Consider the following 27,226-nt stretch of genomic DNA (forward strand, 5'->3'; position numbering starts at 1 on the left):
CAGCTTTCTGAATGCTGTGGGGGTCTACACTGAACTTGTGGGGCCATACTTTAAGTTACTCGAGAGTAACTTAAATGAAGCCAGTGGAGCTAGTTTGGATATACACTGCTGAAAGAAAGAGAGGATGTTAGTTTGTGGGAGTGAGCAAGACTCACGTCAGGTTTTTGGCGAGTAGAATAAAAGAGTAAAAGGGGAACCTAAATTGAACTTTCCCAAACAAAGGAAAGAAATTAAAATGACCCTTTGGTGTTAAATTGGTAGAACTACAGATTACCAATTAAACGCATGTTTTTGATGCTTGAAACCTACTCTACACTTTTCATCATGACCTCAATCTGCTAACATGCCTACATTTATTCAGCTAATTAGCTAATAGGATCGTATTTAAGCATATGAACGCCCCACTGTGCTTAATAAACCCCTATAAATTTACTGTACCGCTAAGATAACTTACACAACCAGAATAATCACCATATAAAGATTAAAGCCAAAATTTATAATTAGTGATAAAACAATGATCAAGTAAAACATGAAGATATAGTAAGTGCTACTGTAGTTGTAAAAAAGCAAACTAGAAGCATTTCAATTTAATGAATTTTTCAGGAGATGCATGCTTAACAGGACTAATTCTGCTCAAGAAGTTTGATGACAGAACACAGAAACTCTTGCCCAAAAGACAAAAACTGTAATCAGAGTAAATCTTAAACCAGATGTCACAAATATTTCATCCTTTCCCTCTCTTTTACTATGCATATGTTGATAATTTTAAATTTTACAATTTATTCTGAATGTGAACGTATCTTAAATGTGCCAGGGCATGGGGTAAAGTTTGCAAGAGCTAAAAACTTCAGTTCTCAGTTGATTACTTTGTCCAAGGTCATCAAAGGTATTTAATGTATGTGATATCTTCATAGACCTGGATACAGAAGTAGAAGTACCACTGGTATTTCTCCCCCTCCCTTTCCAATGAAACTTTAAGCTCTCTCTAAACACCGAATTTACTTTGCAGAGCAAGCTTTTCTCTGCAGGTTTCCCCCACAGCTAAAGCAGGATAATTTCATCTGCATAGTGTGTTGGGCTAGCTAATTAGCTATGCTAGGTAACAGAGACATTAGCCCAACCTCAAGTCTAATTAGCCAGTGTACAGGCTGAGACAGATGTGACTACATCGCAAGTACTTTAGGAGGCAGCCTTCTCAAGGCAGCAAAGCCTACTGGATGGGAATACTGCTGGGCACTGCAAGTTTACTACCTGGACATGGCCTTCAGATTTTTAGGGGTAGATTTTTAAAGGTATTTAAGCCCCTTAGGATGAGAAGAAATATTTAGTGCTTTTTAAAATCCAATTAGAAACTAATTCTACTTAGGTATAGATCAAATAAAGGTCTCAGACCCTTGGCCCCTGGAATCCAAAACCCAGTGCATGGCACCTAGAGCTAGCCTATAAAAATGCTAATCTTAGTGTTGTCTTTGAATGCTTGTCCCTCTCCAGAGTTTAGATACAGTCTCCTGAGTTGGGGATGCAGGTAGTGCCTCCATCCATTCATAATCCATAGTCCAAAGTGCCATTCTCAGGGTAGATGCCTGTATCTGTTCTTTCCATGAACTAGGTAGTGGGTCACTTTTTTGGTGGTGTTACGTTTTTTCCCATCTTATCATATCCTATCATAGTTATTGAGGCATTGTCCATGAAGTGGAAGAAGGCTCCCTCCTTACCCTGACAAGATTCAAGCCCAAGTCCTCCACCTTGCATTAGTGCTCTACCACTAGGATACAGGTTTTTCTGGGATGAAGGCAGTATCCAACTCTCCTGTAGACTCTGTGCCATAGAGTAGAGCAGCTGGTGAGATTCATGGAACCAGAAAGAGGACATGCAAGAGTGAACATGCTTCTGCAGCTTAGTGGTTATTGCACTCACTTGGAAGAGGGAAGTCTGTGACCAGTGGGTCTCAAACACTCGGTCACATGCAGCCTTGGCTCGAGCACTGGGTGGTGTACGCCTTGCAGATTCCCACAAATTGCCGAGTAGATGTTCCCTCCACGGGTAGTCTTCCCCTATCTCATCTGCCATGACTTTGAATGTTCCTCAGTGAAGGGTTGACTACCCAGGGACCTTCTGCAGTGCACGGTCTGTCCGACGGTCACCAGCGGGGCTCTGTCACCCCTACACCCCGACCTCATGCCACCTCGATGGATTGCTCAATCTTCGTGGCCACGTACTCCTTCTTACACCACTGAGGAGCTTCTCGAGTTCCTTCCTGTCCTGTATAGCCGCTGCTGAGGCCAATTTGCTTACTCTGCCATGGGTTGTCTATGTTTGGAAATCTCGATCGTGGAACCTGTACTCGCCTAGGGTGAACTCTCGCCCTAAGGCCTTGATCCAATATGAAGCCCTACGGGCCTTACACCATCTATTCCATTTCTATAAGCTCCTCCTGTCTCTCAACCCCTTCCCACGGGGAAACACAAAAGAAAACTGTAAAAGAGAAGCACAAGACAACATGTCTGACGTATCACTAGTAACTTCCTCCCCTGGTCCCTTGCGTCAGGGTACCGGGCACCAAGTTCCCTAGGGTCTAGCTAAGCACTGACCTCCGTTTGGGGTTGTCTACTTGTGACCTCCTGCTCAGGTTGTCCCTTCCCCCCTTTCCATTTCCTTCGTGAGCCTGATGCTGCCCCGCTTCTCTCCCTTCTGAAGCGTCCCAATCCGGGTGCCTCGCAGTTCCTCAGTGTGTGGCTGGCTATTTTCTGTGTTCAGGGTCAGTGCCCCACTTCTCTGTGGTCCTTCTTGCTGCTCCTGCTGGGACTCTCCCAGTGGGGAGAATTCCTCCTCCTCCCCACTGCTCCCACTACTCCCACCTGTTATGGTGAGGGTCTTTGCATGCCCTTCGCTGCTTCTCCTGATAATGCTCCCCTGGCAGATTGCAGGGGCTGCTTCTGGCTTGTCTCCGGCGTTGGTGATTTGTTTCCTGCCACTGTTGCCACAGCTGGCATCAGGAGCCTCCTCTGACTCCTTATCCAATGTGTCTTCCTCCCTGAGAGCTTCCCAGAGTGGGTCCAGCATCCCTATACTCCCCGGGTCCATTCTTCCTCTTCCGGGACAGAGTCTTATACTTTGGTTCTTGTTCCAAGGGTTATTTTATCTAATATTTTAAAAGTAAAATATATGGCTGGGAGAAGTGAATAAAACCCCAGACCTCCAATCTCTTTTATAAGTTTAATCCATGAACATTTTATGTAATGTGAGATACCAAAGTCTGGTGTGTAGCATGTAGGAGACTTGGAGTCTGGGATGGTGGGCTCAGTTCCTGGTTCTGTCCTGTATCTGACTCACATAGTTGATTCTAAAATGGCATCCTTATTTTCTGGGGTCATTTTGTACACATGCTTAATTTCAGGCATATGACAACATGATAGCCTTTCAATTTTGAATTCCCTCATTATTTTTTAACATCAGATGGATAATGGTGATGTACATTTGGCCTATAATTTTTCACTTGCAACTACTTATATGTGCAATTACAGCCAAGCATGAAATTAGCCTTGCAAAAGTACTCACTGACAAGTCACTTATTTTTCTCATTCCACTTCACAGGGGAGTGTAGACTGACATAATTAAATGACTTTTGAAAATCTCAGAGCTTTTTAAGATACAATGTGCAATACTATTAATATATAAAGCAAGTTTGATATAGTGACTATATAAATATTAAGTACTCTTACTAGAGTCAGATAAATACAATTTTGAGTGAACGTTCACCTCGTTGTTAAGATTAGATACAACAGGTGGGTAGAAAAGCCAAAGAGCACAGGATTGGAAGGGACATGCAGCTATTGAAGGCAAGCGTACCATATTTACCTGCCTACCACATATACCTTATTGCCAAAAAATTAACCATCCCATATTTGGGAGGGCAGGGGATGGGATTAAACAAAGAAGTTGATTTACACATTGAAATGGAAGTACCGGAGGGCTGGAATGGGTGGGCGAGGGGGTGTGAAAGAAGTGGGGTTCCTTTCTAGGCCCAAACTGGAGAGGTGGAACTCACTCTTCAGCATCATTCTCCCTCTTCTTGAAGTTCCAAAGTAAAGGTTTAACCCTGTCACAGTTACTGCTGAACTGCCAGCATCTTTGAGCTAAAATTCTTTTCCTCAGTTCTACTTACCACCAGTGTTCATTAGCCATCTCCGTTGGATATGTGTTTTGTATCCTGCCTCTCTGTTACTGCTTTATTTGCCAACTAGTGGACTTGTTATATATGTATTTCTCCAAATGTAATTAGAGCACTTGGAGAGAGATGGTACACAAGGATAAACAAACTCCCATTCTTTTCACAGTCAAAACTGACTTAGTATAAATAATTTCTTTGCTAGAAAATTGCCCATTATGCTTTAACGAAGTTTAAAATAGCACAGAATAACCAATAAATTAATTACTTCTAAGTATTCAGAGCATTCTTTAATCAGAATAAAATCTTATATCTGATCAGTTATTAGGAACACTATAGAAATAATATTAATACTCAATTATTAATATTCCTGAAAAGTGTCAAGACCCACCACATCCTGTTCAATTACTTTGATTTCCTCTGTGAAAGAAAGATTTCAAAATATTAATTGTATGTTTACAATAGCCTCTTCAGGCTCTCTGTAAAGATTAATTCATTCTATATTGTTGGTGCATTTTCATTAAAGAAGACATTAAGGGACATGCTTCTTCTTCTCCCTTGATTTCTTGATGTGTTTGAGAGGGTCAGTGAAAACCCCTCTAGGGTGCCCCGGACCCCTGCCCCACGCACCCCGATACTTACCCCAGAGATCCAAATGAGCGGCAGCTGGGAAGAATCATGGATGCAAGCTTCACAATTCTGGAGCTGCCCGCAGCTGCGGATTGGCAAGGGACAGGGGCAGAGCCTCAAAGAGACATGGGATACTCAAATAGCAGCTGGAAAAACAGCTGAGCAGCCGGCAGAGGGAGAACGAGACACCAGCCAGGAGATGGCTGCTGCAGGGAGGAGGATTGCCAGGCTGAAGAGTGGAGAAGGGGAGCAGAGCAGCAACTGGAGGGCTCTGGCAGGGCAGGGAGGAAGTCTGACCCTGAGGAGCCAAGGGGCATCCAGGAGCGACACTGCAGCCGCACCAGGGAGCTCAGGTACAGTGGCAAGAAGTAGCAGCAGGGAGCTGCCAGACCACACAAGGAGCTCAGCAGGGATGCAAGAGCAGCCCGGCATGGGAACCACACGCCTCACCAGCCCGGGAGCAGTGACCAGAGAGCAACCCCAGGTCAACTGGGATTCTGAGGTGGTTGAACTGGGGAGACAGATCAGGGTGGGGCATGGAGTGGCTGCCCACACCCACAATCACTAGGAGTGAAGGGACAAGTGACTCCCCTTCCTTTTCTTCTATTTCCTTTGTTGGAGCAACCAAAGGACACTGGGAGATGGGATCCCAGGGGTCAGCCGACGGAGGCTGGATGTTTGTTTCTGTTGGATTCATTGGAAGCTCTAATTAGCCCTAACACAGGCTGGATTTACGTGTCCCAGCTGACCTGAAGTCAAGGAACCAGCTGTGGGGAAGGTTAAGCTGGCCTGGAAGGCCCGATCCATTCCAAGGCGGGCAACCTGGGCGAGAGGAGAGATCATCCAGGAGAAGACCTGCAGAGTGCAACATTTGTCCAGGCCATGGATGTGGTAAGGGTGGGGTAAAGGGGAAGTTTGGAGCCCCACAAAGAAAGGACCGGGAATGAGACCTCTTCACTTGTGGGGGCCACCTGAAGGGGACTGCCTCCCTAACAAAAGAACATTGAAGACGTGGCAGGTAAATAGGAGCAGCACTCATACCATGTAGGTGACACCTGAACCTAAGTCTCATCCTGACATCGCCTGGGGGAAAGTCATCTGTCAAGAATAGGCCAAAGCCCTACAACGCCTACAGGCGACAATGTGTTACAGAATTGTACTTATTCTATCTTCCCTTTTCCTAGATAAAAAAATACACTGTTAGGTCACTTGGCCAAATCCTCCTCATTCTGATATAGGACCACCCATAAATGTAACAGAATTATTTAATAGCTTTAAGAAGCTGATTTCTTCCCACTATTGTCATACAGCAATGTTGTTTACTGATAAGTAGAAGTTGTTTCCTGAAGCTGTATATACAGCAATTTTCCTTAGCACTGAAATCAACCCAAAAAGGTCTCTGCTAAGCCATACCAATGTGCAGCTCCAAATTATGCTCTGTTTCACTGACATAAATGTAGAATAACTCCTGAATACAGAGAATTGCCCACGAATACAGGAATGCCCATGTTTACAGAACGCATACCAATGGATCACATAAATGGGAATTAGCAACATAATGCAGTAACAAACAGGTCTATTTCAGCCACCAGGGTGCCACTGAAGTCACCAGGAGCTAGGACTGTCAATCACTTTTCAGTAGATGTTTGGCATGTCACAAAATGGTATCATGTGGATTTCACTTAGGATGAGGAACAAGGCAAGACTAACCAACTTTACCTTTTTGGTTCACTATTTCAATGGAAATGCTTGCACAGGCAATTAGAAAATCAAGGATACAATAGATAAATGCAAGCTGCAATATAGCTCCTTCTGTTACATAATGTAGCTTCGTGTGCTGATAATAATATTACTGCACTTAAACTTGCAAGCAATTACTACTGAATTAGATAACAGTTATGCAAGAGGTAAGGTTTTTTTGGACCAACTGCATGGTTGAATAAAGTTATACAAGCTCCTAAATACAAGGCACTCTTCATCTGTTCTGAGGAGGGAAGTTAATAATATTATGTAACAGTTTTGGAAAAATGTTCTGAACCCAGTATAATTTTTGAGTAAGAAGAATTGACTATTATTTTTTTCCTCTGATAGTTAAAATGACTTGCAAAAATGTTTTCTTTCAGTAGGCTAGACTGTCTATAAAATACCAGATGCACACATTATATGTCAGATTTTTTAAACTTCTATTAACTAACTTGAGTTTCTCTTATTAGAAAAATATTTCAGAGGACTTCAAGAAATGAGAATTCCTTTACATGATGTTTTCTACTAGTTAAGTAATATCACGCTTAACCAGACTGAGGATGGTCTTATAGGTTACCTTGAAATCACTCTAAAGGCACTGAAAATGGGAACATCCATGTATTAAAGAGTCTTAAACTGTGCTAAGTACCCTCTAGGCGTATTATAGTTATGCCACTTCAGATGAGAGTTATCTCTAAATTGTTCTACCTAGCTCAAGCTAGGGTATTGTTAGTCTTCTCCACAGATATGAAGTGACCAATTCACATTCATCTAGCATCCCAGAATGCACAGCTCCCAACCCCTCTACCCTGGCAAACTTTCCACCCTTCTGAGCTCTGCTGCCTAAGGCGTGGTACTGGTGCCAAGCCAACACCTCCACTCACCCCAGTGAGTATGACAACAGTCCATATGGCACCATGCTACCTGTTCCAAGGACCCTAGAGACCTGATCTGGACCTATAAGCCAGGGCCCAGACATACAGCCCAACACTCAGAGGGCTAAAATATTTCCCTATATCCAGGCAGCTCTCCCCAGCAAGGAAAACTGAGGGGCTGCGGGGGTGGGGGGGGGGCATGGCTTACTTCCCAGAGGAGGGGGGAAAGGACTGCCTAGAACATACTTTCCTAGGGTCCATGCTGTCACCACGGTTAGTCCCCAGCAGGTCTGCACTGGGAGCAGAGCCGTCAGGTGGTGAGACCATGGAGTTTAGGGAGGCATGCTTCCCTGGGTTCCACGCTGTTGTTGTGCTTATTCCCCAGGACTCTGTTCCCTGCCCCTGCTTGCCAGATCCTCTAGTGGTAAATCATAGTTGTGGAGGTCAGAGATAGCATGAAGTCTTAACTTTGTTCTGAAACTGGTCTATCTTTAACACCACATTTCACAGATTTAGAATGATTTAAAGGTAATGTATAACAGCACTGTCAGTCTATGTAGACATAATCTGAGCTGGCATTAAATGAGACAGTTGGGCATAAGAGATACTGAGATGAGCACAGGCTGTGAAACCATCCCAGAAACTAGATAACGTTTCTGGCTGGTAGTCCATACTAAAATCCATGGGAGTGTAGCTTAATCAGTTAGGCACCTTCAGTTACTTCTTCCACATACTACCTACCACAATAGGTAATTTTCTAGTTCATAGAAAACTATAAAAGTTCAACTTGAAATTTCCTGAGTTATGTAAAACCTTGATCTTAGTAGAGATGTTACATCAACACGGGAGGGAGGGGGAATTGAAAATTCTTTACTATTAAACTCTTTGGCAAAGTTTACTAAGGGAGAAGGACAAAGTGTTATTTTTTAAACTTCTGGCCAGTAAAAAGTAAAGATGATGAGGGAGGTTGGGTCTCTAAACTAACTTTCCTGCCAGCAGCACATATGGGCATTCCAGAAGGCCAAACAGAGAAATAGCAATCTCTTTCAGCATCCCAGGAATGAGGAGGGGGTTATTCTGACCACTGGAGAGCAGGGGGAGAAAGAGTTTCTCACCTGACATGGGTCTCCTTGCATGGTAGATGCTATTGCTGAGTCTGCTCCTATAATGATATATAGTGATATTCAGAGAATGGTGAAGCACTGAAATGGGTTATCTAGAGAGGTGGTGCAATCTCCATCCTTAGAGGTTTTTGAGGCCTGGCTTGACACAGCTTTTGACACTGTCTCTCACCACATCCTCATCAATAAATTAAGTGACTGCAGCATTGATGCCTGCACAGTTGGATGGGTAAACAATTGGCTGATGGGGCGCACCCAGAGAGTAGTGGTGGACGGGTTGTACTCAACCTGGTGAGATGTGAGCAGTGGGGCACCCCAGGGCTCAGTCCTCGGGCCTGCACTGTTTAACACCTTCATCAGCGACTTGGACGAGGGGGTGGAAAGCACTCTGTCCAAAGTTGCTGATGACACTAAGCTGTGAGGTGAGGACACACTTGAAGGGAGAGAGAGGCTGCAACTAGATTTAGACAGGCTACAAAAGTGGGCAGATGAGAATAGGATGGGGTTCAACATAGACAAATGCAGGGTGCTGCACCTTGGGAGAAGGAATCCACAGCATACATACAGGCTGGGGAGTTCCTCTCTTGAAAACACAGAGGCAGAAAGGGATCTCGGAGTCATTATTGACTCCAAGATGAACATGAGCCGCCAATTCCAGACTGTAGCTAGCAAGGCCAGCCATACCTTGTCATGCATCCAAAGGTGCATCTCAAGCGAGTCCAGAGAGGTGATATTCCCCTTCTATGTGACTTTGGTCAGACCGCAGTTGGAGTACTGAGTCCAGTACTGGGCATCACACTTCAAAAGGGATGTGGCCAGCCTGGAGAGGGTTCAGAGGAGGGCCACCCACTTGGTGAGAGGGCAGCAGGACAGGCCCTATGAGGAGAGACTGAAGGACCTGAACCTGTTCAGCCTCAGCAAGAGGAGGCTGAGGGAGGACCTGGTGCCTGCCTACAAGCTCATCAGAGTGGATCAACAGCAAATATGCAGAGCCCTTTTCTCTCCAGCACCACCTGGGGTGACAAGGAACAATGGTAATAAGCTGATGGAGAATAGGTTTAGGTTAGAGATCAGAAGGCAATATTTTTTAGGGTGTCCAAAATCTGGAACCAACTTCCCAGGGAAGTGGTCCTTTTCCCTACCTTCGGCAAATTCAAGAGGAGGTTGGATGATCACCTGTCTGGGGTCTTGTGAACCCAGCATTCATTCCTGCCTGTGGCAGGGGGTCAGGCTAGATGATCTGTTCAGGTCCCTCCTGACCCTAGCTACTATGAAACTATGAAACTATAAGCCGTGGCTGGGATGATCTAGTTGGGAATGGTCCTGCTTTGAGCAAGGGGTTTGACTAGATGACCTCCTGAGGTCCCTTCCAACCCTAATTTTCTATGTTTCTGTGATTCTCTAGGCAGTTCAGGCTCATGCTGAGAAACACGCAGCGACATGGGCTTGCTTGGTACTCCTCTTGCCCCATTCTCTTCCCACCCCCACAAAGGGCTGTGCCTTCCATAGAAAGGCTACCTGGGCTTTCCATTATTCTACCCCTTTCCCCTCCACCCTGAGTTACAGTGCTGGGTGTGGATCTGCATCTACCCAGCTTCTATGGCCGGGCAGCACAAAGCTTCACTTGCCACGGCAGACTCCTGCAGGAAGGAGGTCATACTGGGACCCCCTCTAAGTCTGCACCTGGAGCTTATACCCAGCTCTCCCTACCCCCTCCTCCTCCTAGTTACACTACTAGGCCAGAAGCCAGGTGCATAACTATATTAGCCATTGACTCTTTGTATTGGTCAGGAGTGGGGGTGGCATAAAAGGTATTTTGGAGGTCCTAGAAGTGTGGGCTCCACAATTCAGAAAGGATGTGAAGAAGTTTGAGAGATTTCAGAGGAAAGCCATGTACATGATCAGAGAGCAAGAGAGCAGGCCTTATGAAGAGAGACTGAGAGCCATGGGACTCTTCAGCCTGAAGAAGCGTAGGCTCAGGAGTTTCTTGGTAGCAGCCTATAAGTACATCAGGGGTGTGCATCAAGATCTGGGGAAACACTTGTTCACCAAAGCACCCCAAGGAAAGACAAGGATCAACAGTCACAAGCTCTTGCAAGACCATTTTAGGCTGGACATCAAGAAAAACTTGTTCACTGTCTGAGCTGCCAAGGCCTCCTGCCAGAGGTGGTGCAAAGACCTACTCTGGACACTTTCAGGAAACACATGGATTCCTATCTTGCTGGGATCCTTTGAACCCAGCTAACTTCCTGTCCCTTGGGCAGGGGGCTGGACCTGTTGATCTTACAAGGTCCCTTCCAGCTTCCAGGTCTCTTCCAGCTGTCTATGAAATCTATGAAAACTTTGGAACAGTTCCTTACAGTTTTCTCCTACTGTGTGGATACCCTGGGTTTGCATTGATGGATAAGGGCAAAGTAATCAGAAAACAGTTCTGAACTTTTGATATTTTTCAGTCTATGTAATGGGTTGGAAAGCCTTTTCTAAGGGCTCAGAAAGCAAAAGCTTTTCTCCACTGAATTGTATTGGTTTTGCTGTTGATTTCATTTGGGTCAGGGTTTTAACTTTGTCATTTTGACTCTCATAATACATAACAGACAGTAAAAGGGATACTCAAATAGAGAAGTTTGGACCTTGCCATGAAATACATATTAAAAAGTTTGAAAACCTTTTTAAAATTTCATTTAGCAAAAAATAGGTATGTTTCTACTTTTGATTCAAAATTGTTTTGGTGGTGAAGCACAACTGTGTAAAATCAGAATTTCCCTAGGATCAGGAATTCTATTTTTTAATCAGCTCTACTTATAATATTCTATTTATTGGCATGTCTTAGAAATGCCTGCCTAATAATACATTTTCTCAGTTCTTCTATATGTTGCTCAGTTATCTATAGTTTCAGTGGAGAAGCTCACTAGTATTGGAAAGTATCATTTATTTTTCTTTTATCGAGAAATATAAAATTTATCAAAATACATGTGAAAAAACTAAATTGATGAATCTTGGTAGTTTTATTATTAATATTGTTCATTCCTGTTAGCTTGCATATGTTTTGTATGCTTCAAAAATGTATTTTTCTAAGCCTATTTGACCAGTTTATGGGTGAGGTAAAATAAATGGCTCTCAGTTCCATCTGTTGGATTATTTACATTAATTTTTTTGAGTCTACTAATAAATAAATAAATCAATAAATAAAGCCCAAATTATGTCAGCCTTTACATAATTTTAAACTCACTCCACTTGTGTTTACCAAATAAATACCACTTGAAATTTTCCATATACAAACTTATTCATCATAGCCAATTGCAAAGTTTCCTAGAAAATGAATGATTATCTTTTGGCAACAAAAGAGCCAATGAGAGAGCTAACTTGGTGAGGCCGCAGCTAGAGTACTGCATCCAGTTTTGGGCTCCACCTTGGGGTTCTTTAGCCTGAAAAAGCGCAGGCTCAGGGTCGATCTGATGGCCACCTATAAGTTTATCAGGGGTGACCACCAGTATCTGGGGGAACGTTTGTTCACCAGAGCGCCCCAAGGGATGACGAGGTCGAACAGTTATAAACTACTGCAAGACCGATTCAGGCTGGACATAAGAAAGAATTTCTTTACTGTCCTAGCCCCCAAGGTCTGGAACAACCTGCCATCGGAGGTGGTTCAAGCACCTACATTGAACACCTTCAAGAGTAAATTGGATGCTTATCTTGCTGGGATCCTATGACTCCAGCTGACTTCCTGCCCTTCGGGCAGGGGGCTGGACTCAATGATCTTCTGAGATCCCTTCCAGCCCTAATGCCTATGAAATCTAAATGCTGCTAGCCCTTATCACTCAAAGGCAGGTGAAGTGATATGGAAAATTCATTTGGTTGTAAATGAACAAGTTCAGGTTACAATTGTTTACACCTGATCAAGTTGGATGCTACAAAATTTCAAAAGATGAAAAGAAATTCAATTTTAATATTTAGATCAGCTATAAGAAATTAGATAGAACTTCTTACTTTTATTACCCCAAAGTGCTAACTTGGCAAGACAGTTTTGACAATTATATATCAAAGAATGGATTTTTGCTTCTCTTTGATAAACTGACATAGGAACAAGATGGAGAAGACTTTCCTGTGTCGCATTTCCTATGTTACTTCATCTGGCATAAATCACCATGACTTCAATGAAATTATGCCAGTTTAGCCCATTGTCTCAGAATTTACTTTGCCACTATTTAATCTTGCTTTACTTTAATGGAAGAAATACATAGCTACCACATTTGATAATACATTGCTTTCAATCAAAATCATGTTTGTAATTAAACACAGGAGTGGGAATGGCATAACTTTGTTTCCTCTTGTACAACTTCAGCAACTTTAAGTTTCCCAGACAAAACTATGCAATAGTTCTTCTTTTCCATACTGGCAAATTGTACTCCTTCTCCATGATGCTAAAGCCTGCCAAAAAGCCCAGGACCCGTTTTATTCCTTTATTTTCAATTTTAAACTAAAGCATGACAGCCAGGTGCCAAAGAGCTGGCTATCATTTCTGTGTAACCAAGTCAATTGTTCAGAAATCATAGGTTGAAAGGTACTCCTATGGTGCAAATTGTTCTTTTAATAAAGAAGCCGAGTCCGGCCTAAATAAGCAGCATAAGCTTTCCCTCTTTATGTTACTGTTTGTGAGAATTACCTTAAATTACTCAACCCCTCAGGCTTTATAGTAACCCAGACAGTTTGTCTTCTGAGTGGAAAAATTTTGAGCTTGTTCAAAACAGGTGCCACCAACCCATAACACACATTTATGACCTCCTTTAATTATATTACTTTTTTCTATCCACAAACCATCTGCACATTCCCAACAGAGACAACCCTCATAAAAATCTTGTGTAACAAACACATTTGTCTTTTTATTTCTAAAGCCCTGCTTATGCTTTTTAATTTGCTAATTCATTTTTGCATTAATATAGTTAAGCTTGCTTTGAGGATTTCTTTTGTGAAGAAAAAGGTGTAAAATAATAATCAGCATAAAATAAAAAGAGAAAATCCCTCCCATTTTGCCCCTCCAATTTGGTAAATTAACAGATTAATAAATTAAGTGTTGCTGTGGTGCACACCAAAGTCATGACTCGTATCTTATAGGCTAAGTCTGTGCTGTACAATGTTTCCTTTTTTAGAATTAATTTAATGCTCATAAAAATAAACAGTTACCAATGCAGACTAGAGCCAAAAAGGCAGTATATAGGTTCTATGTCATTCTCTAGTTCTGACAAAGTCATAACTACCCATTGGCTCTATCCACATCCTTTTGCATCCTTTTCTTTAGCCTTAGCCCCCAGAAAGGCTATTCCTTTGAAAGATTTTAGAGAAACTGGACAGTATCGCTTATTAGCCACTATGGGTGGAATTCAAGTTCCCTTTTGGCACCTATTAAGTTGTGTAAATGCCACTTATACTTAGGTAGTGGCTATTTTATTTTATTTTATCCTTTCCATGTAGATGCATAGGTGGGTTTGTGTAGAGTGATCATACCCAGTAGATTATGCTCCAGCCATGTGCAAATGTGGCTATGTACATGCACTAGTTGTGGATGTGTACTTGTCTATGAATCTTGAAAACGTGGGCAGCAAAAATCCCTTGACTAGTGTGTGTTAGTCTGCAGAGCCACATACTTCCCTGTTTTACCCTAATAGCTAGGGTATGCAAAAGTTAGTTATGGATATCTGTAATTATCCATAACTAGGTTTGGATACTTGGCTGGGAAGTGGGAGACCTATGTTCCAGGCTCCCCCTTTCCCATAAGGGGTTTGGAACTTGTATCTCTGTCTTCCTACCATATTGCTCTAACCACTATGCTACAAGTCAGGCATTATTTAGGTCTCTCTCCCTCTCCTCACTCTCCCTCTTCCTCATTGCTCTAACCACTGCATTCTCCCTCTCCCTCCTTCTGCTCCACTCTCTCTCTCTGTGTCTCTCTCTCCTCCCACCCCTTTAAGTTGGTCTTTTGAGTAGCAAAGAGGAATGTAAGTGGAACCATAACTTCTAATAGATGAACATCTACAACTGATTGTGCCTCATTACTTCCAGTGAATTTAGGAAATATACAACTCTGAAAATATATTTCTAGAATTGTGCATTTTTCCACATTTGATGTGTATCACTGCAATGTAGTTTGATTCCATATTTGTTCAAACCAATTTTATGTCATATTTAAGCTGGTGGATTTTTTTTCTGACAGAGTTTTTGATAAAAGAGATTTTTGAAACCAAGAAAATATTCAGTTAACATTTATGTCTCAATCAATACATTTTTGTTTCAATCAAAATCCAGTTTGTTCATAACTGGAAACTAGACTTTTTTTTTACTTGTCGTTGTCACTAAGTACAAGAAAAGAACATATTTTTTAGTGGGGAGGAGCAATTTTGGAAAGAACAAAAATTTTTTTAAAAATAATGTTCATAGCAAATAAAATGAATTTTTGACCACTTTTAACAGAAAGAAATACACAGCGCACACACAGCACATGGTGTCTTCTCTCACTATGCTTATTTAATTTTGTGGCAGGCTTGGCGGTAGCAGCTCAGCTCACCAGCTTGAGCCGGAAGGCTCAGAGTGATTGGTGGGGGCATTTCCCTTCCCCAACAATCAGGAAAGGAATGGAGAGAGGCTTGCCACACCCTGACCTAGGGGTGAGAGGAAGATAAGGACCTGAGAGAGAACTAACCCCTCAGGCTTTTCTATTGGTCTGCTCCCAAGCTGGGGGGGTGGAGCATTTTGAAGGAAGAAAAAGGCAGCGTGCCCAGCACACAGGGGCTTTGACAAGGGATGATGAAGAAGGGCTATGAGGATCTGGTTGAGCTGACCTGCGGGGCAGAGCAGATGCCCCAGAAGTGCCTTGAAGACACCTTCACCAAACAGGGAGCGGGAAGCAGCTGCGTCCCTGCCCTGCCATGGAGGGAGCCATGGCAATGATGCATGAGGTGGTGTATGGAGGGTCTAGGAGCGGATGGACCTTAGCAGCTGCACGAGGCAGCATGGGTCTCCAACCCTGCATGAGGCAGGAGCCGAGCCCCATCTGGTGCAGGGACCGGTGCACAGGGGCTGGAGAGCCCGGTGCAGAGGACAGTGCATGGAAGGTCTGGAAACTAACAAGACCATGGCAGCTGCACAAGGCAGCATGGGTCTCCAACTCTTCACGAGGCAGGAACAGGGCCATCAGTGCCTGGAGCGGTGCACAAGGCCATACAGCAGATGAGATACCAAGGGCTGCCCTAGGTAGCTCGGGCCCCTTTCTGTCCCCTGTCACCTGCATGAGATAGGTGCCCCTTTGGTACATAAGGCAGTGCATGGGGCGGAGAGCAGGATGACAGGCTGGGGGAGCCACACGGGGCAGCTTGGGCCCTCCCTCAGTAGCAGCATAGGTCGACCACTCTAGTGAGGTGGGGGACATCTCGCCCCTACAATATGCCACTGGAGATGAGCCAACCCATCAAGCACAGGAGTTATGAGTCATCTGGGGAAGGGGATTCCCACGGGGGAGGAGGGCCCCTCCACACTATGAGCAGCTGAAGGAAAGCCCCTGACAGGAGGGGACAATTCACCCTGGGGTATAGCAAGGGACCCATTTCTCTTGTTTCTTAAGGGGGTTCCTGGGTTAGCCCCCCCGCCAGCTGAGTATCCGCAGTGAGGGTGGGGTGCCCTGTTTGGTGACGGGGTCCTCTGTCTGGGTTGTCATTTCTTCCTTGGGCACAGCTGCTGTGCCACTGTTGGGTTCTGTTTGTTTTCCTATGTTGCTGGGATTTTGTTGTAGCCCTGTGCCTTTATTATTGTATTAGAAGATGGTTTTAAGCTGTCTTGGATTTGTATTCATTGTACTGAATGTTTGATGCGCAGGCATCTTATATGGTGTAACATCATTGTATATATATTAGGCTGGTGCAAAGCGGCAAGTATTCACTTTGGATTCAGAGCCAACAATTTGGAGGGACAGTGATGTGATTCAGTGATTTGAATCACTGTCCTGATTCAATTTGTCTGATTTGGATCTGAAGATTCAGTGTTGATTCAGAGATTTGGCCATAGACTAAACAGCCAGCAGCCCTCACCATGCTGGACACAGCTGCCTCCAGCTGGTAAGTCTGTTGTGGTGGGCCCACCACCCTAAAATTCCCCATAGCCTCTAGCACTGGCTCCTCCCTGATCTGTGTGCACATGCCTGCTGCCATGCCCTGCCACTGCTCACCCAGCCAGGGTGAAACCGTGGTTTGCCCAGGAGGTACAGGGAAGCTGGGTGAGTGGCAGGAGGGCATAGCCCCCTCTTCCAGCACCTTCCACCTGGAGCGAGCCATGCCTGAATCAATCCCCGCTCCTCCATCCCGGCTGGGCAAGTGGCAGCAGGGCATAGCCCCACTCCCAGTGCTGCTGTGGCCACATCCCATGCCCCCACCCTGGCCCCAGGTGGACAAATGGGAGGGCATGGGGGTGGGTGTGTGCACCCAGATTGGGGCTGGGTGGTGACAGGGGCAATGGGGAATTTTAGGGTGCTTGCAGTCCCCCCACAGCCCCTGCTCTACTGCTGCCTGTATAGTCTATGGCCAAATCTTTTCTGAATCAATTCAGACCTTTTAATTGGTTTCCCGATTTGATTTGGATTCAGAGATTCAGCCACCAAATCAGGCCAAATCTCCTCTGAATCAAATCGGCTACCAAAGCTTTGCACAGCCCTAATATATATACCTTGTCCTATCATTGTAAGGTATGTGTTTCATTAGTTTGTATCGGTTATCATTGACTATATATATATTGTATTTGATGTAATCTTTTTGTGAATGTTTAATTACTGACCCATCACTGCCAGATACTTTTTGTTATTGGTTGTCAGCTAACCTTTGTTTAATCATTGAGTGCCCCTCCTCACCCCCCCAGGCCCGGAGGGCTCTGAATGAGGGGCAGGGGCTACAATCTAACCCAAAGGCCACGGGGAGCTAGGCCTATGCTTGAGTTCAGGGTTAATTATAATTTTGTTTGGGAAAATTCATATCTGTAAATTATGTGTGTGTGTGTGTGTGTGTATGCTCCTGTAGCAAAAGGAGGTGAGCTGCATACAGCTAAGCAGCCTCACCTCCTACAGCATACCTGCTCCTGCTGACATCCCTTTGATTGCAGAGGGGATACCTTTCTGCGTACTACCTGGGTTACAGTTTATACCTGGAACAAATCACATCAGATGCCTTAGAGAACTTCACTAGAACAATGTCAACTGGAGGATGAGAAATTAACAAACTTTGTTTTGCTGATATAATTGATCTAATAGCTGAAATTACAGAAGAGCTTGAGGAAATGACAAATAACAGAAAGGCTGCAGAAGGCTGCAAAGAGATATGGAATGGAAACCAGTGCAGAGAAGGGCGAAGTAATGATAACATCAGCCAGTAGCAATGATGATGTATCAGTAAAAAGTGGTAATGAGAAGCGGCTATATGCTGTTGTCATTTCAAAAGTTTTCTATGGCTGCAAGACCTGGATATTCACAAGGGTGCTGGAAAAGCTAACTGAAATGCAGTGCTTCAAAAAACTTCCATGCATACCCTGTGCTTCACACAGAACAAATAAATCTGTGAAAGACCAAATCAAATACAAACCCTCACTTGAAATTATAAGAAGAAGGATGCAGTGGTTTGGACATGTAACAAGAAGGTCCAGCACCTTTACTAATACCATCCTGCAGGGTGCTGTGGAAAGACAAAGAAGAGGAGGAAGACCTAGGACAAGCTGGGCCACCAACATCAAAGATGGACAGGATTGAAACTGACTGAATGTACAAGGATTGCAAAAGACCAGGAAGAATGGAAAAAAATTATTGCTTCACCCGAAAGCTGGTGCAGTCTCTGGACTAACTTGATTTGACCCGACACAGCACACAACGTAGTTTAAGGAAGTAAAATGCTTAGTAAGATTGAAAAAGATGTGTGCTTTCTTTGGCCATGTCTGTACAAGACATTGATTGCACACTAGTTACTGAGCTGTCATTTAGTACTTGCATACCCAAGTACTAAATGACTGCTCAGTAACAGGCATTCTGCAGAGTAGTGTCCCTGCATGCCTTCCTGGTGATGCTGACTGCACAGTAGCTCATTATTACTGCGCAGTACTGTTGCATCACAGTTCATGTCACACGACACTACTGCACAGTACTAACAAGCTAGCACCCAGTAAGCACAGATGCAGCCTCTGTGTAGCACTGTTATATCACATGTGATATAACATGAATACTGTGATATTCATTCATGTTAGCACATTTCTGCAATTCATAATGTAGAATTAGAGGATGAGAAAATATTGTAATGTGAGAGTAATGTGTGTAACAGCAGGAGGAACCAGGGGGTAATCTGCAGAGCTTGCTGACTGTTTATTTGGACTACAACTGCCAGAAACTCTCAGGGGCTGGGGAGCAAGGGAAAAAGGAAGAGGAAGCTTAAAGCTGGAGTAAAAGGAAGAGAGAGCAGCATACATGTGAAATCTGGTCAGCCCTGCACAGAGGAGTGTTCAGTGAAGCTGGAGATCTCAGTGGCTTGGTCAGCCAGGACTGTGGACTGAAGGAGCTGGACTCAAGCTTGGGGGAAGCTGCAGGCTGCTGTTTCAATGCTCACTTGTTTGGGAGCACCTCTTGAGCTGTGTGGTGTAAATTAAGGTGCTGAGTGTATGTTACCAGTGCTGATGTTTCTTTACCTTTTATTTGTTCCCTCCCTTTGGACCATTGGCTTGTAGGGCTGTGCAAAATTTTGATTGCCATTTCATTTTGGTAGTGTTTCAAGCATTTTCATGGTTGAAACTCCGAATCTAAAATGAAACAGGAGACATGTTGAAATGTTCAAAACGAAACAAAACAAGTCAAAACGTTTCAAAGATGTTTTGATGTTTTGAAGGTGTTTTGAAGTTGGGCTTGCGGGGAAAGAGAAAGTAAGGAGAGGGAGGGGGAAAAGGGCTGAACAGACTGACATCTGTAGCTGTCTCCTTGAACCCTAGCACCTATATCTCCTTGAAACCTGGCAGGCTTCATGGCCTCAGCAGGGGCTACCACGCCTGCTTTTTTCACCCTGTTGCACCTTAACACACACACAAAGTCACACATGAGTTTTGCTTGTCAGCAACTTGAGGTGCAGTTTCCCAGAAACCCCTGTACCTATCTCCTTTAACGTTGCCAGGCTTCATACCCTCAGAAAGGGCTACCATCCCTGCAATTTGCATCAGAATCAGGCAAGAAATGACAAAGTTATAGGCATTTTAGTCATTCCCCATTATAGCCTATGGCCCAAACACCAAAACAGCATTGAAACTCGAAACAGGTTTGGCCAAAATGAAACAGTGATTCGAAACACTGAAATGAATCGCTGTCCCATTGAAATGCTGGATCTGAAACCAAAACAAAACACAAGTGTTTCGCACAGCCCTATTGGCTTGTGACCCTAACCCAGGCCTAGGCAAAATACAGCCCAGGGGCCAGATCCCTAGTGGCAATCCCGGCCCAGGTGCCACTAGCTTCGTCCCGACAGCAACTCCATTCCAGTGCCAGGACATGCAGCTGTCCCAACCACTGCTTTGTGGCTCTGAGCAATGCCACCCTTGCTATTCTGCTCCCTGCACCTGTGCCCAGGCCCCAGTGATCCCCCATGCTGTTCCTGGAAAGCCCTCTACTAGGACTCAGGGACTGAGTTGGGCAAGCCACTCCCTTCCAGGCTGGCCTCCCCTGCACAGGCTGCTCTAGGGGGGCAAGGAGGCTCTAAGCCTGGCTCTGGTGGCCTCTCCTACCTGGAGCACTTCCCCATCCCCCATCCCCTAACCCCATCTCTCTCTCACACACACCCCTGCTGCCATCTCCACCCCTCTCCTCAACCCATCACACTCCCCAAGTGGTTCCTGGGGCCAGGAACCACCCCCTCCAGGCTGGGACTGCATGGTCCAGCACCAGTGTTGGCATGGGGCAGGGCTGCAGTGTGACAGTTGCCCCCATAGCCATGGCTGCTGCCAATAGATACTGTCCTGTCTTCTGGATGGTCACACAGGGTGTAAAATTTGTGTGCAGGGAATGTGGAGTTTGGGGGAGTGAAGTTTTTGGGGCAGCGTGGGACTTGTACAGGAACTTCGGGGTGGGGTTTTGGGGTGGATTGTGGGTGGTGGTTTTGTGGGTGGATTGTGGGAATTTTGTGGGTGTGGGGGGACTATGTGGGAGGGGTGGACCCCCTACCTGCCCCCATGGCTCACAGCCTCCACTGCCCCTGGTGGCAGCAGCCAGCAGTGGACCTTTGGGGCACTCATGGCCTGCTGCTGGCAGAGACCCCCAACAGTGCATGGTACTGCCTGAGACCTGAGGGCTTTATGTGACACATGGAGCTGGCCCGGCCTGCTGCCACATGCCTTCAGACAGGATCGGGCCGGCTCTTCCCACCACCCAGGGCTCCCAGCACCGCATACAGGAGCTGCACACCATCAGACTGGGCCGTTTCCTACCTCCATGTACCCTGCATGCCATCAGGCTGGGATGGCTCAATAGCGGCAAGAACCAGCCTGGCCCAATAGCGTGCAGTTCCTGCCTGCAGTACTGGAAGCCCTGGGTGGTGGCAAGAGCTAACCCAGTCTTGTTTGAAAGCTCGCACCAGTGGGCCAGGCCAGCTCTGTGCACCACATGGAGCCCCTGGGTCTCAGGTGGTGCTACACGCTGCCAGGGATCTCTGACAGTGGCAGGCCACAAGTGCCCCAGTGACCCATTGCTGGCTGCCACCACCGGGGACAACAGGGCACCCACCCCTTCCACACAGTCCCCCTACCCATGCACAGTCCCCGCATCCATACACAGTCACCCCCACCTCCATCTCCCTGCTTACTGGGGACAGAGCCTGGGTCTTAGCCACCCCTGCAGGCCTTGTCCCACTTTATTTCCTCCAGCACACAGTGTGCTAGAGCAGCAGGGGCATGTAGCTGTCAGAGACACTCTGGCCAGGTGCTAGAACATCTCTCTGGAGAACCCAGCCTCCAGTTGCTTCAGGGCATGCTCCAGGAATGCGCATTGCACCACTTTTTTCAGCGTGGGTTTTTTTTGTTTTTTTTTTATACTGGGATTTTCCGGTATTAAACTTGGAGTCCACACTGCAAATATGCAATGTGGGGAACATTTTTTCACTTCTAGCATGGCTCCTGTGTCATCTCAAACTGCTTTGAGATGCTGCCAGACATACGTGCTTGCTCCTCTGGATACAGCCAATGATTTTCTATATAAAAGTGGGCATTCCCCCTTGCTTCTTGTGCCAGGTTCTGGGGCAGCAGGTTTGGCACAATATTTTCCCTAAGGAGAGAAAAAATATTAGTAGTTGTTTATCAATAACCTTTCTAAAGACAAGTCTGCCTGTAAAAGGAAAAGAAGAAAGAATATGTTCAAAAAGCACTGCTCTGTGCTTTTCAAATGCTGAGTTAATAAGTAAATAAAAATTCAAGCTAGAATAATTTGGATACAGAATTTACTGTGAAGGTTTTACACCCATGGGCAGTTCATGCTGGTTCTTCTAAATTCTGAACATACTCAATAGTGACAGTATTTGTTAGATTTTTGACCTTAACATTCTTTCTGTTAAATTATCATATAATGTTTATGTAAAGTATAAGTGACATTCAGTCTTAAACCATTTTTCCTAGGCTGCCTCCTGTTCCCACTAAAGTCAATGTGCGTTTTTTCATTGACTTCACTTGGAACAGATTAGGACCTTAAATAGGAATACATTTCTTTTTTAAGAAGAAGAAAAGTCATTTTAAAACTCAGTACTTTTAAATCAGAGACTTTCTTATATTTTGAGTAACTATTTCCGTCCTCTTAAAGTATATGGTGAAATACACTACAAAAATACTATGAAATATAATAGACTGATAGGTAATGGAGATCAAATGAAGTTCTGTGTGAGGCTGTAAATGAGTTTGGCTGCTGAAATAGATTTAGTGCATATAAATGATAAAATAATATGCAAGCTGTGCACAAAATTGTTGTGTCTTTATCTACGAGTTATATGATTGAATAAAAATCTGACTCTTTCCAGGAGGTTCAAGGGTCATGCTCACCTTCTCCTTTCCAATAGCTGACAGTTGTGGAAAAAAAATCACATTCTTTTCTGTAGAGAAGACACTAATCAGGGATTTATAACTGCAACATCAAAGCAACTGTGATTATGAAAATAGGTTGCTTTCCTGTTTGAAAATACTGAAAAGAAAGAAATACACCACTAAAAAGTGATGACTTAGTAACATGAGACTAGTTCTCAGTTATTTTTGTCATGGTGTTTTCCATAGATGAACCTGACATTTAATTATTGTTTGCCTACATTGTTGTAATTAGTTCAAAATAAGAACATTTGCAATTCTGAGGTTAACTGCTTTAGTAAATATAAATCTCTGAAAAGTACCATATCCATAAAAAAGGGGAAAACCTTGAAAAAGTTCCCTAGGCTTTGAATAAGGACAGCATGTTACCTATTCCTAACTCCATTCTTTTAGGACATTAAAACACTCCTACTTCATGCTACAATTAGCTACATACTAGCTAACATAAATTACAACATTTGCCAAGTACCCTAGTTATTATCCTAAATACAATATAGCTAAATACACTACAGCAGAAGTGTCAGAATCACCCTAGCCCTAGGCTGGATCTGGATTGTGAGGGCTCCTCCCAGGTCAGATCCATGGGGCCAGCATCTGGAGTAGGGCCACGTTCAGGCATCAGCTCAGAGCTTTGTTTGGGCAGTAGCACGAATCTGGGGGTGGGCAGAAGTGTGGTTGTCGGGCCTGTTATTGATGGTGATATTCACTGGGGGCCAGGAACTATGAATTCTGTGTTAGGCCATGCCCCCTAACTGTTGGTAGCCCACTGGCCTAACAGTGGGCTGGGTGGAAAGGTCCATGGCCCAAATATGGCCCATAGGCCTTATGTTTGATAACTTTTTACTGCAGGGAGTAGTACTGTAAATAATGGGGGGGGGGGGGGGGGGGGAAGCTATGGCCAAGTTAAATGTAATTTAGCACTCTTATTTGCTCCATAGAGATTTGACAGGTATGAAAGAATTATGCAGCATTTGTTACATAAATAATGCATATAAACACACAGATTTAGTTTTCTATATCTGACCCAGGGAACTGCAACAAAATCTGGCAATCTTCCAAAATTTTCTCTCTCTCTCAGCCAAAAATGCACAGCTGAGCATGCTCTTCCCGCTTTGTTTTTCAAAACTTTTATCTGTTTCACAGTGTGTAATTTTGCTAAAAAAAGCCCTTTAATTATACATCGCTGGAAGTGTCATATACTGTTAAGTGATTCCAGTGCTGCAGACAAGACAGTGGGGACTACTGAGTTCTTAAGTTTCCATTACACTGACAGACCCTAGGAACAGATGTTAGCAAATCTGTTCCTGGCTAGCCAGACTGTTTTTCTTTCTGTATTTCTGGTCACCGGAAACAACCTACATGTTTTAAAGCTCATTTTAATTATTTGCAAGATGTGCAAATAAAATGACACAAAGAAAAATGTAATGTAGGTGATCCTTCTTAAATTCTTCTTTTTGTTGTTGCTACTCTTGTGACTTTTGGTTTCTCACCAACATCAGTGGAAATGTTGTACTAATCAGCCTTAGCATAAATTGAGGGCCTAACATTAGACATCAAAATGTGATGCTTTTTTTAACTGGTTTTATTTGAGTAAATTGTTAATTTTGCATCTTAATCTGTTTCTGCTTTTAGGATCCAAAACTGATTACAATGGCAATGGTTTCCTTGGCCCAAGGCAGTTTCTTCAACAACTCTTCTGGGAGTTCCTAACATGGGTAAGTTTATTAAGAAGAGCTAGGGGAAGCCAAGGCTTGCTTTGAGGCTGGTTTCTGTCTGCATTTCTAGTGGTAATGTCCATTATGTCTTTGATGCACCTGCAGCACAACCCTTGCTGTTTAGAATGTAGCAGTGCTGTCTGTGCTGCCTTGGTTCATTGTCAGTAAGCAAGTGAACCGTTTGGCCCTTGGCACTATGTGGTTCTCTCTGGCTTTCCCTATCCATGAAACATCACTATCTATTTTAAAATTCCTTATTTTTTATACTATTGTGGGAAAACATGGTGTGGTGTTTATCCTGTTTGAAGATGTACAGTAAGACCTGGTGTTTTTTAGCCTGATGTACAGAACCATGGTTATGAGGTAAGAGAAGAGGGTATATACAATATCTGAATAAAAATATGAATAAAGAAAACAACCCACAAACTTAAACATACATGGTCATTGTAGAAAGATGTGATCTCTATCAGAAATGGATGTAAATTCAAGACAGAATAGACTGCTGCCTAGGACAGTAATATATCTAGTAAATGGTTGACGTGTGACTATAGGCTGCTAATGGCAGATATTTGCTGGTTCACCTAGGGCAACAGAACCCCCAGAGTGAGTCCTGATATTTTCAGACTGAAACAGTATGGTAATAAGAGATGATTTTTCCATGGTTTATATATCCATTAAAACATTTGTGCAAGACGCTTTTTAAAGTTTGTGAACATTGTGTGTGCAACTGTGTCTAAATAAAGAGAGTAAGTAGTCAAATTACACAACAAATCAGAAGTTTGGGCAGTAATGTGCCCTCCTGGACATTTGCATACAGTTACACATTCAGACATGCATTCATGTGTGGGTGATGGATGTTATATAAATGACTATGTAGTTTGCATAGTAACGGTGTACATAAATTAAGCATAAAATTGTCTGTGGATGCTTTTCAGTTTTGAAAAATCAGGTCTTCAGTGCATTTAATATTAATGTGCTGTAAAGCACTATTCTGCGATTATAGCAATGTAGCACTCTTATTTGTATGTTGGGAGATGGGGAGGATTCTGGCCTGAGATAATAAGGTAGTGTTCTCCTTTGTTTGGCATCACACCTGTGGCTCAATAAATTAAAAAAGTCACAATGGAAGAATGAAGGTTAAGTATGTTACTAGATTATCAGAAACTGAGCTATTCACTGCTTCAGTGCAAGTCTTTCTACCTAACGTTTCTCTTCATAATATCTTCTTGTAGAAGAGAATTAAACTCATTAAAATTAAACAAGGCCTTCTGAAATGCCAAAAGAGATTCTACACTCTCTGCAGAGCACAATATGATAAATATGAAATGAGAAGTAAATAATAAGGCACCTGGATGGAAAACTATTTTTTGTTACGGCACAGATCTGATTTATATTCTAATGCTTACCCATTATTTATGAAATGTGTTCTTTGATACAATATATATCTGGCTATTAAATATAAAATACAAGCTATCCATTCAGTGAGAAGACATAAAAGGAACCTGGGTGGTTTCTTCCTCATGCCTGGTTTCTTCCATCCAAGCTTGATGGATATGCTGGAGCAGGAATCTGTCCCGATATAGGAATTGTGTCCTCTCAAGCATTAGGTTCCATATGATGTTCAATGATGTTCTGCATTTGGACTGAAGATAGATCCAGGCTGCTGACATCCATAAATACCTGCTAGCATCTCGTAACACATGATGGTATAGGCTACACTGCTTCTTTAAAATAATGTGTAAGTAGCACGAGATAGCAAGCTCTTGCCAAGTGTTCCAGGAGGCATTTTTTTCTGCAGCTGTCCAGCTCTGTCCCCCTGCACAAAAAGGCAAGCCAAAACTTCTGCTTACTTGAAGCTGCCTATGCTGTATTGGCAGTGATGCAGTTAAAGTGCTGTAATGGAGATTTCTGTCCCCTCTGTAACAGCAAATATAGCACAGCAGGACATTCAAGCACCTTTCATGGTAGGTGCAATGCTTTTGCAGGGCATGAGTCTTTACTTGTAATTCGAGCAACCTTCTTATTCGCAAATTGCCATTCGCAATTTGCTTTTAAATGTCCAAAATATTTCATTCTGAAAAACATGGTCATTGATACTGTTAGAAAATGGCAGCTAAATGCATAATGTCACCATAGTTTACATTAAAATAGAAAATTACACTTGCTTTATTTGAATCAGGAGCAGTATATTTAAAACAGTGAACCTTTCGCAGCTGTCACAAGTTTACATGTCCCTGGTAAAAGTGGATACATGCTTAGTTTCTCAAGAAAGCTTCATTGCTAATGATATTTAGGTTCTAGCAGAGAGGTCAAGCAAAAAAAAAAAGGCTTCTTACAATGGGTTCCAGGTAGATGCTGGTAGGAAGTACAATCCTTACCCTGGAGGCAGGGCAGGGAACAGCAGTGCTGCTTAGTAGCTGCCATACCACAGTTCTGCCTAAGCATTTGGGTTTCGATAAAAGACAGTCTGGATAAGCCTAGGTAGTACAAACATTTGGTTTCATTGTTTAATATTTTTCCTTGTCTAGGTAGTAGAGGTAGAACAACTTAAATAATATAATCAACAAACAATCACAGTCCAGCAGGACTAATGTGGTTATTCAATTAGAAGCTAGACCTGCTACATCAAAACTGAAATCGATAATAGATTATAGACATTATTCCAAAAGGAGACCAAGGTAGATTTGAGGTTTTGTTTGATATTATTAGACATCTCCTAAAGGTAAATCCTGAAGACTGGAGAGGTAAAATTATGCAGAGGAAATATACTACAACATGTAAAACATATTTTTCCTCAGGAAGTATAGGACTCTTTGTTAGAAAAATTAGAACTCTTGTCTATGGGGTGAACAAATATTTGCA

Source organism: Alligator mississippiensis, chromosome 4 (genome assembly GCF_030867095.1).
Source record: "Alligator mississippiensis isolate rAllMis1 chromosome 4, rAllMis1, whole genome shotgun sequence".
NCBI lineage: Eukaryota > Metazoa > Chordata > Crocodylia > Alligatoridae > Alligator > Alligator mississippiensis.